Genomic DNA, 8,934 nt, shown 5'->3' on the forward strand with positions numbered 1-8,934 from the left:
TCATTTCGTTGATCTAGTGATTCTTCTCAGAACAGTCTCCAACACTTTTGGATCATTCTTTAAGAAGACGTGCAACGTTGTGCACAACACATTTGATACAGTTACACCAATGCATTGCAGAATGAAGCTTAATATTTCAATTTTGTATGCCATGCGCTTCAGCATCAGTTATACATTTGCAATCGCTTCCCAAATTGCTTCTTGTAACTGCAGACTGACATTGGCGATTCAAGTATGAGACACTCAGAACTTACTGAACATCAGAAATCTGCAATTTCTCCCCATGTAGATAATATTCTTCTTTTGTTTCTCTTTTTGCATGGCAAATGGCCAATTTACTTTTTTTCTGAACAATGGAAACATGACAGCTTGAATTTTATAAAATGTTCTGCCAGTTAATTGTCAATCATGATTAACTGATGTATACTGCATGGCACATACTCTGCTAAGTAAAGTTCATTTGTCAGCGAAATATCACACGCTTTTCATTCAGTGAAAGTGATAGTTCTCCTCAAATTAGTGACAATGAGTGAAATTTTTCAAAAAGCTTCGATGCAATGTACATTTTTACAGCAGTATTTGAAATCAGTACTATAATTTATCGTTAATGTCTGGCTTCGAAATGAATGAAGATTTGTGGAGTGGCGTTGAAATGTTGTCTCAAAAGATTTTAGGTCCGTTAGTTGAAGAATTCTTGTTAAAATAAATCTATACTCAGCGAAAATTTAGCTGCTGAGGGTAGAATATTTTCAGACATTTGATTGATTCCCTTAACTTCATGCATCATAACTAGAAGCTCAAGGAGAGAACGGAGAAACAGAATAATTTCAGTAAGGTGAGAAAGAAGAATATATGCATCATATTAAGATCAGCTCGCAGACACCATACCTGATCACTTCTCGATCTGATAAATTTGTGATGCCAAAATAAAACGTCTGGGATACAAAGAACTTTCAAAGGTTGAGTAATCGATTTTGATGTTGAGAATTTCACATTGCTGGCAGTGGCATATTAAATAATGTTTAACAACACATTATTATTTCCTATTGATGTAATTACAATCATTTGATGAAAGAGGAGCTGAATACAATACTAGTATCAGATTTCGGTTGCTGTTTCTTCTCAAAACTAAAAAAATGCAAGATCTAGAATAACAGACATTTTATCTGATTCTTCTCTTTTGAAATGTATGCTAAAGATTTTTTGATGTATTTTTAATGCCTCACTTTCAGTGTATTCAATATTCTGACAGAAAATACAATATTTACCAAGTCTCTGCAGGCTAACTGTTTGTCTGACGTTTATAAAATGTTTCAGTCGAAAAACACAGCAAAATGATATTGTGCAAACAATTGTAGACAAGGAAGTTAGTGGCATGAGAGGAAAAGGAAAAAGTGAGGTCTATATATGCCGGAGAGTCTGATTGGAAAATTGTGGCTCTGGAAAAGCATAGCAAGTCAGGTATCATCCAAGGGGCAGGAGAGTCGACGTTTCACGCATTTCATTATGAATGTCTCCATTCAATAATATTTGCAGTCAGGTAACAAATTATTACCTTTCGACATGCCATGATAAATGGATAATTTGAGCACTCATCATGGGCTGTTGATATTCAAAAGTGTGCCAAAGCGAATTAACTACATTTTCAATGGCATATCTGTTGAAAATAAAATGAACAGATAATTTGTGTACAGCAAATGTCCAAAAGAAGTTCTGTGACAATGCCAAGATAATCTTTTTTTGTAAACTTTATCATTCCACGCTAGAATATAAGCCAGCTATTCAGCGAAAGAATGGCTTGGAAAATTTCATCCCATGAAGGGAGGTCTACAAGATCATTATTTTGGCATCTCAGTGCACCAATCCTTTTGCATTCCCCTTGCAACTGGGCAGAATGTTGTTTCAGTCCTCCCACCCAACACTTCAATGTTGCCTCCTGATAGTAATGTGTCACTCGTAAGCACTGACCCTCTGATATCACAGAGCAGTTATATCCCAGCACTGATCCCCATGCTACATTATTATGTCATACTGCCCCACCAACTGTCCAGTGCTCTTTTACTGCTTTTGTCTCCGACAGTACAACCCACTAAATTCTTAATGAGTTGTGGAAATATCTATTCGACTATCCAAAAGAGAAAATACTGGAAAATCTCAGCAGGTCTGGCAGCATCTGTAAGGAGAGAAAAGAGCTGACGTTTCGAGTCTAACTGACCCTATGTCAAAGGGTTGCATAGGAGTTTGACCACCTACAACAGTTCTTCATTAAACAACATCAACGTTTGAAACAATTGCTTAAAGACAGAATAGAGTATACCTCGACAGTATTGGAAACGTAAATTTATCACTTTTCTCTAATGTGCCCTGCATAACGAGCATGCATGTCAAATTGACTTGAATTTTCTCGGCTTGTCTTAAGATTCTGCTTTACTTTTTTCCCCCTTAATGTCCTCCTCCTCCACCCTTTCAGTAAGACACCACTTTCAGTTACTATTGCCATGGAGCTGGAGGGCAGCTGTTGCAGAGCCTACCAGTAGTGGTTTCTGCTGCTGACATACATGAGTTTAAATTAGTCTATTTGTTAACGTCTGACTGTTTGACTTAGTTTATTTTGATTTTGCTCATTGTTCCAAAACAGTGCTCATTGTGCACTGTTTTTATATTCATGTCGATTACATTTAATCAGCCAGGTGGTTGCACATTTTACAGGTCAATATCTGATATTACAAGCTTCTTTTTATTAAGATTGACTTCTGCATCTCCACTAGCATCGAATGCTCCTTGTCGAGAAAACTCCTTGTCAGTAAAATATCCAGAAAGGGTAGTTTCTACATTAATAATTCTTGGAGTCATAATTATAAACTTCAAATGACCAAATTCATCACTGGAATCTGCTTCATATCTCACATGGAATTCGTAACTGAACTTTGTTAATCATACAGGCTCCCGATTAATTTTGCTAACTAATCGATCATGTTGTACTTTATCAAAATAATTTCACGCTTTAACATGTTTAAAGTCTTCTATTAGAACAATTACTCATAATAAAACTGAGCACGAAGAGCTAATGAATGGCGTTGATAGAGGAATTGCTGAGCATGTTCCTTTTAAAAGTCAATTTTACATTCATAATGTAAAGTGATTCTTCTTCTCATAATCACGCTGGCATGTATCTTTATTTTTTTCAGCGAATTATGCCCAGACGTTACTCTTTTGGCGCTCGCTCATATTCACTGGGACAGTATCCGTCCATTCGTTTTGGCCAGTAGTCGGCAAGCATTTGGGAAATCCATGTCTTGCCGAGTTCTGAAATTTCTACTCGTCCACAGGGCGACACCTGGAAGGCTGATTTGTGTTCTGATGAAATTTGCATTAAGAATTGTGCAGTAGAGGAAAATGCCTCACGTGGGCGATTATTAATGTATTTCCTTCCTTAAGATATGATTTCTGACCGTGCTAATCAGATCTGAGACCTGAAATAAGGTCTGAATCATGAGTCACATTTGTTCTACGCATTGTCTTCCTGCAATTGAGCTATTCAGCCGCTCAAGACCATACAACGGTTGACATCATAAGACCTCACTAAATTCTGAGCCTGTTATAATACTGTCCCTCAGGAGACACAACCGACCCGAAATCAATAGTGATCTGCTTGTGGCTGCGTTATCTGTTTGAAACATTAACTATCTCAAAATAAACACATGAAATAATGACTACTTAGGATAAAATCGCTCATGCACGTCTGCAGTGTGTTAAGGCTGATTTCAGTAATACAGTTTATTCCATGTTCGAGGAAGAAGATCTGATTGTTGGACAAAATATTACATTGGAGAAGGTAACATCCTCAGTCAAGGTGAGAATGACCTGATGGAATATTACCTGTGGGGCCGACTGACAGAGTCATTAGTAGGTGAGCGAAAACGTAAAATGTCATAATATTGAAGCAATGATCGGAAACGCACAATTGAAATTGAATGGAATACGTCACCTGCTTTATGAAAGACAATTTATACTTTTTATAACATCACACCATGTGGAAGGTGAAACATTGGAATGAAATCGATATGGAAGGTAGTGAGCTGCAGAATGAAACTGCTTTCTGAGTCGTTAAAGCAAACGATTTCAACATTTATCCTTATTTTACGTGTCATACCTGCTATCCAATCATGCAAGTATTCCATGTATCTGTTACAATATAGCTTCTGATTTTTATGTGCTGCATATTCAGAAACGTTTTACGTAATCATGAGAAGGAGCCATCAAAACATCTGGCGACTGTGGGCAGATGTTATTGATTGGATTCAGAAAGAACGAACTGTTGTGTGGTAATCAAGTCAAGTCAATTTAAAAGATTTTCATTCACAGCAGGAAATAAGTTCGCATAAAGATCAAAATATCTGCATTTGCTGAATTAAAATTGTTCAATCTGCAATACAGTAGACAAAAAGTATGTGAATGTGCAGATTCACCAAGAATACCAATGACTGCAACGAATGTACAGGGAAGGCTTTCCACATGAACGATGATACAACTTGTCTTCCACTCGTTCATTCCTGTCTTAGTATTGGAGCTGTTTCACTTTCTTGAAGTAAGCGATATAATGCATTGAAAGCGGCCTCTTATTAATAAAAGAGGAAAACCTCTCATGGCACAGTTTAATTCTATAGAGACTGGTGTTGTAGTCACTAGGAAAAAAAATAACAGGTGCAGTTAAACAGGGCCAATTCAACCATTTGATTATCATAGCATTTACTGAATGTAGCTGTTCACAGAGTTAGTATGTGGATGTACCCACGAGAGAAGGACCAAAACTTGACCTATTCTTGAGAACCAATGCAGGGCAGGCGACTGACATGTCAGTGGGGGCACACTTTGTGTCCAGCGATCAAAATTCTATTATTTTTATTAGTTCTATTAGTTTTATAAGAGTAATGAGAAAGGATAGAACAGAGTTAACATTTGAAGTTCTAAATTGGAGGAAGCTAATTTTGATGGTAATAGGCAAGCAATTTCAAAAGTTGATTGGGGAAAATGTTCGCAGGTAAAGGGGCAGCTGGAAAATTGGAAGCCTTCAGAAATGAGATCATAAGAATCCAGAGACAGTATATTCCTGTTCACGTGAAAGGACAAGCTGGTCGGTGTGGGGAATGCTGGATGACTAGAGAAATTGAGTGTTTGGTTAAGAAATTGATGGAAGCATATGTCAGGTGTAGACAAGAGAGATTGAGTGAATCCTGAGAAAAGTGTAAGTGCAGCAGGTATATATCTAAGAGGGAAACCAGGAGGGCGAAAAAGGCGTCATACGTTAGGTTTTGCAAATGGTATTAAGGTGAACCCAAAGGCTTTTCACAAATACATTAACTTGGAGCGAATGCCAATAGCAAGGCAGACTTTGTGTGGAGCTGCTGGAGATGGGGAGATAAGTAACGAGTATGTTGCATTAGTGTTTACTGTGGAGAAAAACATGGAAGGTATAGAATGAGGAAAATAGACGGTGACATCTTGAAAAATGTCCATATCAAAGAGGAGGACGTGCTGGATGTCTTGAAATGTATAAAGTTGGACAAATCCCTAGGAACTGATCAGGTGTACCTTAGAACTCTGTGGGAAGCTATCAAAATGATTGCTGGGCCCCTTGCTGAGATATTTGTATCTTTGATAGTCACTGGTGAGGTGCAGTAAGACTGAAGGTTGGCTAACATGTAACCATTATTTAAGAAATCTGGTAAGGGCAAGCCATAGAATTATAGACTGGTAAGCCTGCCGTTGGGGGTGGGCAAGTTGTTGGAAGGGATCCTGAGGAACAGGATTTACACATATATGGAACAATGGCTTTGTGCGTATGAAATCATGTCTCATAAACGCAATTGAGTTCTTTGAAGAAGTAACAAAGAGGATTGATGAGGGCAGTGTGGTAGACGTAATTTATCTGGACTTCAGTGAAGGCGTTCAGCAAGGTACCCATAGGAGACTGGTTAGCAAGGTTAGATCTCGTGGAATAAAGGGAGAACTAACCATTTTGATACAAAACTAGCTCTAAGGGAGAAGACAGAGGATGGTGGTGGAGGGGTGGTTTTCAGACTGGAGGCAGGTCATCAGGGGAGTGCCACTGATGGAGTGTCACCAGTGGATGGTGCTGCGTCCCTACTTTTCATCATTTTATATAAATGATTTGAATATGAACATAAGAGGTAAGTTTACAGATGACACAGAAATTGGAAGTGTATGGACAGTGAAGAAGGTTACTTCAGATTACAATGGGATATTGATCAGATCAGCCAATGGTCCGAGGAGTGGAAGATCAAGTTTAATTTGGATAAATGCGTTGTGCTGAATTTTGGGAAAGCAAGTCTTAGCAGGTGATATACACTTCAATGTATGCTCCAAGGAGTGTTCCCAAACAAGGAAACTTTGGAGTGCAGGTTCATACCTCCTTAAAGTAGAGTCTCAAGCAGATAGAATAGTGATGAAGGTGCTTGGTATGTTTTCCTTTATTGGTCAGACAATTGAGGACAGTAGTTGAGATGTTGCAGCTGTACAGGACGTTGGTTAGGGCACTTTTGGAATAATGCGTGCAATTCTCGTCTCCTTCTTATCCGAAGGATGTTATGAAAGTTGGAAGGGTTCGGAAAAGATTTCTAATGATGTTGCCAGCGTTGTAGGATTTGAGCCATAGAGAGAGACTGAATAGTCTGGGGTTGTTTTGACTGGAGGAACCAAGGCTGGGGGGCGGGGCGGTGACCACATTGAGGTATATAAAATCATGAGGGGCATGGATAGGATAAATAATGTCTTTTTCCTTGGGTGGGGCAAGTCCAGAACGAGACGCGATAGGTTTAGGGTGAGAGGGGAAAAATATAAAAAAGACCTGAGAGGCAACTTTTACACACTGAAAGTGGTGTGTGTCTGGAATAAACTGCCACATGAAGTGGTGGAGGCTAGTATAATTGCAACACTTAAAAGCCATCTGGATGCGTATATGAATAAGAAGGATTTAGAGGAATATGGGCCTCATGCTGGAAAAAAGGACTAGATTAGGCTGGCATATCTGGTCAGCATGGACGGCTTGGACTGAAGGATCTCTTTCTGTGCACTACATCTTTATGACTCTATGACTGTATGATCTCTAGAACAGTTTAGATTTGAATGTGTGTCTCCTTGGTCAGTGGTTGGGATATTAACACTGAACCACAAATCACCTTGTAGCATAGCATTTATATTGATTGTGTGTGAATTGTGTGGCATTTACAACCATGAACTTCAATTATCTTCTCGAGCTAAACACAATCTGTTTCGAAATGTCTCACTTGTTTTCTTTATGTCATAACTTTGGTGCTCGATGTTGTGTTAAGATCGCCTCGTATAGGTCAGTCATCCAATTTTTTCCCACTGCTTTCTTTGTTTAAGAGGAACAAAGGATCTTGTAGAAGTGAGCAAATCATTGACGTTTATTTTCCCAGGTGGTTCTTCTGAGCCACCTTATCTTTCTATTTCTGCTCATGAACCCACAAATCTCTCGAAATACAGAGCGTCCAGAAGTCATGACTTTCTGTGGCGATTCATCTCGATCGATACTGCAATATTCACACTCTTTTCTCAGTCTCCAGGTACTGAAGGCATGGATTTTTAGCTGAAGTCACCGTTAGTGTCAGTTCACTGTCAAGAGGTCTTCATGTATACAGACATCGTCTATCCTCTGAATGTCATTGATGTTGAACACATGTCTTTGGCTTAGGGACTGGTGCTTTTTAACGCGAGCTTCTGAGTCAGCGATGTTTTTCTGTGTTGAGTACTCAAGGATTTGACTGAGACACTAAATCTGACAATTGTTCAGTCGTTTTTCCTCTCATACTTATGTTGTCCTTGTGTCACCACTGCAAAGGCGAACACTGAAGTTTGTTGCTGTTAAGAGTTGTGATTCTCAAGTCAGTTTATTGTGAGTACACACTTTGCGACTCAGCTTTGGTCATGCAATGTACATTACGATATCAGCTTTCCAAAAATCAAAATGCTTCTAAAACCTACATAGCTCATGTTAACGACAACGACTTGAATCATTCTGTTATTATAGATGGATGGCAGCATGACAGTGTTGACGATCATGACAAAGGTATCTCTGATGTTGATAGTCGAAATCGTTATGGCCCTGATTGCTCTATCTGATTGCACCACTAGGTGTTTCTTCGACGTGGAATGTTAATTTGACCTCATTGAAATGAGGAATTGATGCAGCTTGACTTTGGGAATCTGGGAAACAGGGTCGCATGTGTTCCTGATTTCAGAGAATGGAGCCAGGTAAGGACTCCTTGACAGTCAGTCAGCATTCCTGGGGAGTCACGTTGCGGATCTGAACAAAGAAGTGGAGTAGGCCACTTTAGGAGTGGTTTGAGAGAGCCGAGGCAAAGATTTTAAATGATGTAGCCAGAGAGAGCACATCGCAATTATAGAGAGGGACGTTGGAAAACTTGCCTTGAATTCCGAGGAAGGACAGGAAATTTAATAAAAGAGCAGTGCACGCCGAGAAGTCCCAGATGAACCAATGGCAGCCCTGAGCTGGACTCGGGAGAGGAATCAGGAAGATCAAATAATCTTTGACCTGGAAGTTCCCAAAAAAAAAACGAGAGGTGACCTGGGAATGGTAGCAGCAAATTGCAAAATTGATGATGTCCCAGAAAATGTCAGTTAGACCAACACATTTCACAGAAGTCGAAATGTCAGCTTACTGAGAAACATGATTTTAATTAGTAGTTATTTCTCCCTTTTGTCGTGACACTGGATAGTGATGCAGCATGTAAACGTAATAATTCTTTTTGTTTATGGTGCTGCCTGGTTCTGGTTATTTGTGTGATATACACTAGATTAAGACTTTGCCAAGTGTATAATTAAGTAGGATGCAATACAAAGATGAATTCATGTTTTCTCATTTGAGGAATA

This window comes from Chiloscyllium punctatum, chromosome 30 (genome assembly GCF_047496795.1).
Source record: "Chiloscyllium punctatum isolate Juve2018m chromosome 30, sChiPun1.3, whole genome shotgun sequence".
NCBI lineage: Eukaryota > Metazoa > Chordata > Chondrichthyes > Orectolobiformes > Hemiscylliidae > Chiloscyllium > Chiloscyllium punctatum.